This window comes from Protomyctophum parallelum (assembly GCF_964188405.1).
Source record: "Protomyctophum parallelum genome assembly, chromosome: 19".
NCBI lineage: Eukaryota > Metazoa > Chordata > Actinopteri > Myctophiformes > Myctophidae > Protomyctophum > Protomyctophum parallelum.
The window spans coordinates 20,274,879-20,280,878 of NC_139717.1; the positions used below are offsets into that span (position 1 = coordinate 20,274,879).

General features: G+C 45.4%; 1 protein-coding gene across 1 annotated transcript in view; it reads right to left on the bottom strand.

Moving 5' to 3' along the window:
• The window catches only part of tmem200a (transmembrane protein 200A), a gene marked incomplete at its 3' end in the record, with an annotated part of 49,949 nt that overhangs the window by 43,825 nt on the left and 124 nt on the right, over nucleotides 1–6,000 (bottom strand). The gene's annotated exons all lie outside the window — the stretch shown is intronic.

The following is a 6,000-nucleotide window of genomic DNA, read 5'->3' on the forward strand; positions in this document are numbered from 1 at the left end:
TTGGGCCAGAGGTTCATCGTTGGCATCCAGGGAGTGTGTGTGCAAAATTTGGCATCGACCGGGTTAACGGTGGCCGAGATTAGCTACTAACGGACGGACGGACACACACACACACACACACACGGACGGACGGAGTGCAAAACATACTCTCCCCACATGCCTTCGGCCTGGTGGAGACAATTACGGTAGTTATCCGGTGCTATATTCTGAACAATAGCTAAAACAGTCTTGTATAACACTATTATTCAGTTGGATCCTATTACACCCCCCCCCCCCCCCCCCTCAGGCATATCCCTACAAGTGATACTTCTAAATAAAATAGACGACTTTAATGCTTAAAGGGCCACTTCACCCATTTTCAACCCCTCATTATAATTGGTCCCCATGCTCATTATAAAAGATGGCCCCTGTCTGCTCACTGTGTGTCTCAGAGGAGGGCTGTGGACAGTGCAACTACCAGCCAACACCACCCTGTCTGCTCACTGTGTGTCTCAGAGGAGGGCTGTGGACAGTGCAACTACCGGCCAACACCACCCTGTCTGCTCACTGTGTGTCTCAGAGGAGGGCTGTGGACAGTGCAACTACCAGCCAACACCACCCTGTCTGCTCACTGTGTGTCTCAGAGGAGGGCTGTGGACAGTGCAACTACCAGCCAACACCACCCTGTCTGCTCACTGTGTGTCTCAGAGGAGGGCTGTGGACAGTGCAACTACCAGCCAACACCACCCTGTCTGCTCACTGTGTGTCTCAGAGGAGGGCTGTGGACAGTGCAACTACCAGCCAACACCACCCTGTCTGCTCACTGTGTGTCTCAGAGGAGGGCTGTGGACAGTGCAACTACCGGCCAACACCAAGCTGGCACCCGTGGTGAAAAGTAACTAAGTACATTTATTTAAGTAGGCTCCCCTGTAGGCCTACTTAAATGCATTTTTGACGTATTTGTACTTAACTTGAGTATTTCCAATTTCCAATACTTTAATTCGACTACACTACATAGTCTACATTCACTACATTTGTTTTATGTCTTATGTCTTGGGGGGGGGGGGGGGGGGGGGGACTTTTGGCCTGGTATGGTATTTTGGTATTTTTGATATTGTCAGTTCTTTTCCTCTCCCCCTTGTGAAAATAGTGAGCAATGTATGTGAGTTTCAAATGTACTGTAATATGAACCTTTGTGAAAATAATTCTTGTAAAAAAGGTACACTTTGTATTAATAAATAAATAAATAAAACACTACATCCCGGATCCAAATATTGTACTTTTACTCCACCATACGTGTATTTGGAAACTTTAGTTAGGCGTACTAGTTATACTTAGATTTTGATTATAATCTATAATCGACCATGTCTCTGTCTGTGTGTACGTCTGTAATCCACGTAACTCGAGAACCGTTCGCCCCACCGACTTCAACACGCGTTCCACCACTCCCCGACAGGGACTGCAGTGCCCGGTGTCGAGTTGGTCGGACCCACGGTTGTCCAGAACCGCCACAAAAGGCCTCTGCCCGGGATCTGGACACGCAGAACTCCTGCCCATGCTCCATAAATGGAGCTGGCCTGTTCTGACATCACAACACTCCATATTTGGGCATGCCTGGCACAGATATATATATATATATATATATAGGAATGATGGGACACAGAGAGACAGATACAGAAATCTCCATATATGGGCATAAAAGGGACACAGACAGATGGGTGGAACGGGTACTCCATATCATTCTGACATCTGCATTGGACTCCATATTTGGGCATGCCTGACAAAGAACTCCATGTATGGGCATAAAAGGGACACAGACATAATAACGGGATGGGGGTGCATTTCAATGCCCAATAGTATTACAAAACATACAGATCTGCTATTTTCAAAAGATGAATGTACTTTTACTCAAGTACATTTAGAATTCCGGACTTTTACTAGTTGTAACAGAGTGTTTCTATATTCTGACTGTTACTTACTTACTTATTTCTATATTACAGTATTGAAACTTTTACTTAAGTAAAACTTGCGAGTAATCTTTCCACCACTGGCATTCAGTGGCCTCTGGAGGAGGCCGGTCAGTCCGTGTGTCCTGGGCCAATGATGAAGCTTTATTCAAAGTATTGTAAATGGTGCATTTATATAGCGCCTTTATCCAAGGCGCTTTACATAGATGCGTGCATTACATTCACACACACATTCATGCATTACACCGATGCCAAAGGAAACCATGCAAGGCACCAACCAGCACATCAGGAGCAATTAGGGGTTCAGAGTCTTGCTCAAGGACACTTCGACACTCACTCTTCGAACTGGGAACCTTGCGGTTACCATCCGGCCACTCTACCCCTGAGCCACCGCCCTTATTACGATGGCGTTATTACGATGTTAATCTATTCAGACGTTATGTGATCACTTTGTCAAAGTGCTGAGCCAAAAAGGCTGAGCACTGTCAACTTGGAATTGGAATATTCAATAATACAATGAACTATAGGGCTCAGCGATAAGATGACTTCAAATCAGCATCACGATCATTTGGCTCGACTTTCGCCTCGATTACAATTCATTAATGTGTTTTTTTATATATTGAAAATAACCGATCTACAAGCTCATAACGTGAGCTTGTAGGGCGAGGTCGCCCTGCAAGGTCGCTTCTCGCCCCCAGGCGTCTTACTGGTATTATAAGATATAAATACATCACTTCTTGTTTATTCGATTAATCTACTTGAGCAAATGTAAGTCGGTTATTGGATCTAAATTAGACCTGTACGTGCCCGTCGCAGTCGGCCACCGGCCTACTTGGGAACGATGTAACTTGGGAACATAATGATATACGTATACAATTTACAATTTACAATTTAGGCATTTAGCAGACGCTCTTAATCCAGAGCGACTTACATTAAGCAAGAACAAAAAAAGCATGGGAATAGATCACATAAAAACATTTATCAAGAAACATGCGTAAGCTAAGAAAGTAACAGTGGAATATCTATATAATGAAGCTATACATATAAACTATACATCTATACTACTACTATATGCTATACATATGTACTATGACGTGCTATGACTACATACAATGCAAGTATAGTGCCGTCTACATAACATGCTATAAGTCAGTATCAAATGCTATCTAAGTCTACAGAAATGCTATCTAAGGGGGTGGGGTAAGTGCTATGGGCCATGATACGACACCCGTTGTAACTGTCAGCCGGTGTCCCACATGGAGATCTGTGTATGTGCCCACTGCCTGTGTGTGAAGACTGCACACTGAAAAGTGTACTTGGCAATCAATTCGGCCCACTGGCAGAGCCTGGCCCAGGTGAAAGGAGTTGGCCTCATTAGGCCCACTGGCAGAGCCTGGCCCAGGTGAAAGGAGTTGGCCTCATTAGGCCCACTGGCAGAGCCTGGCCCAGGTGAAAGGAGTTGGCCTCATTAGGCCCACTGGCAGAGCCTGGCCCAGGTGAAAGGAGTTGGCCTCATTAGGCCCACTATGGGTTTCGATATATTTTTGGTTAATTGCCCAGCCCTATCAAGAGCACACATCAGCAGCCTACCTATAGTTTGCCTTCTCACCAGCTCTTACAATCCCACAAGAATACATATGTCATGTCATGCTCCGCAAAACTACACATATCTAAAACATACATAAATGGGATCTCTTTCCCAGTATATCCTGAGTGCACCGCACCCATTATACCTGACCGAGCCAGTGGAAGGCAAGGAGCGGGCTGTTGCTGCAAGGCCTCTGACACTTTGTTACCAAGCATTTTAAGTATATTGCGTTTGGCACCGTGGGCTGTGTCTGACATAATCATGACAAAATGTGAGCCAAGAGGGAAAGAACACACATTCATTTGCAAGTAAACTTCACAAGGTGGTGGTACTGGTACATCATGTCCTTGCAATACTATGGCCGCCTAACGAGATACCTCGCAGCACCCAATCTTTTCTCCAGACAGTATAGCGTCGCCTCTTTCTGCGTTTTAGTGTGAACTGTATTTTGTACTTGTGAATTGGTGTATGCTGATGGTGTGCGTGCTTTGCTGGCTTGGTGGCAACTAAAGGCTAGGCATAGTCTGGATTTTCGGTGGTGAGGTGACCACCGCTCCGGTGGTGAGGTGACCACCGGAGCTGAAATAACGTTGAGCAGTGGTGAGTAAAAACAGAACAGAGAAGGGCTGGAGCGGTGGTTTGCTCTTCACCGCGGCTCGTGACGTCATGTTGTAGTTCGGTGGTCACCTCCTCACCACGGAAAATCCATTCTATGAATAATGCTTTTTTAATAAAGCTACCAACCTGTGGCATGCTTCCAATGATTGAACCCTTTGTGCAGAAGGGTCATTATGCTTCTTTCACACTCAAAACAGAATGAAACCTTTCTTTGTAGTGCTGAAGTATATATGGGTACTGACTGACTGTACCATGCAGTAACAGCTTGTTTGGTATAACATTTGTTGTACTGCTTTGAAGTTTGGATCATCAGGCGCTGGTATGGCTCAAGGGGGATACTAGCTCCGTTTGGAACCTCAATATCTATACGCTGCTATACGCTTTAGCTCCGAGATGAGGTTCCATCCCGTGATATCCCTGCCCAGGTCGAAGTGGGGTCTAGCTGGGTCGAGCCCGTCCACAAACACTGGATTAGGCTAAACCCTTTTCGAGGTATTGTTTCCAAAAAAGTAAACATATCAGAGCCGAGATATAGTTGGTAAACTTAAGGCCGGCACGTTTCATTTTAGTCAGTGGTGAAACAACTGCTTAAATCAGGCTTTAACTAAAAATGTAGTCAAGTCAACCCCCCCCCCCCCCCCCCCCCCCGTTCGCATGCGCAGTACTGCATTGGGAAACCCCGGGAAAACATGGTACTCGCTGACAAACAACCGCTTTGTAAGTGGCTGTTTTACCCCAGACTTCAACATATAGCGTCAGAATAATGTTAAGCACTTTATAGCCTACACTTATGTTGGGCTATTCAAAAATAGCAGATCTGTACAGTACAAGCTCACAGCGCGTTACGAGCGTGCACAGTGCATCTATTGTTTCCGATGAAAATATACATTTTTAAATGAATCATTTTGGAAAAACCTGGCACAAACCCTTTCAGTTGGGGGTCCATATCAATGTGGGGGTCCTTGACATGGAGAATTTGAGAACCACTATAGAAGTTTGGCTTTGGCCCTTCATATGAGCTGACCACTCTGATAGTGATCATCTCTCTCTCTCTCTCTCTCTCTCTCTCTCTCTCTCTCTCTCTCTCTCTCTCTCTCTCTCTCTCTCTCTCTCTCTGCCTCCCCCGTGTCTGGCAGCAGGATTGTGCACATGACGTGGTGTGTGTGCCCCCCTCCCTGTCAGCCAATCAAAACACTAGCCAGCCCAAATTGGTCGTCTTGGAGACGTTTCCACTGTGTGTGTGTGTGTGTGTGTGTGTGTGTGTGTGTGTGTGTGTGTGTGTGTGTGTGTGTGTGTGTGTGTGTGTGTGTGTGTGTGTGTGTGTGTGCGCGTGCGTGCGTGCGTGCGTGCGTGTGTGTGTGAGAGAGAGAGAGAGAGAGAGAGAGAGAGAGAGAGAGAACAGCACATCTGAAATGATCTCTCTGTTTGACTATAGTACTGCTTCACTCCAAAACAACAACAGTGAGATCGCTCCACATTTTGTACCGTATAGGGATAGAAGGGACGTGTCCGTATACGTCTTATACGCACAGAAAGAATTGTGTGTTGATTTACCCAATCCATGTATAATTGTATCCTACCAAATGGACCGTTTTTGGTACCATTTTGTGCACTCCCAGAGTTCAAAATGACGCTATAGGGATTTAGTAGGCTATGACGTGTATAGCCAACCCACGCTTTGGCATTTCTCTTACACAGCCAACCCGAGCTCTTTAATTATACATCTACTTACACAGTGTAATTGTAGAAGTGGAATTTACACTGCTAAAATGCCACTGTACTTTCGTGCATTATTCAATTAAATATTAACTATTTCGAATAGGTCAAGGTTATAATTTGACAACCGAA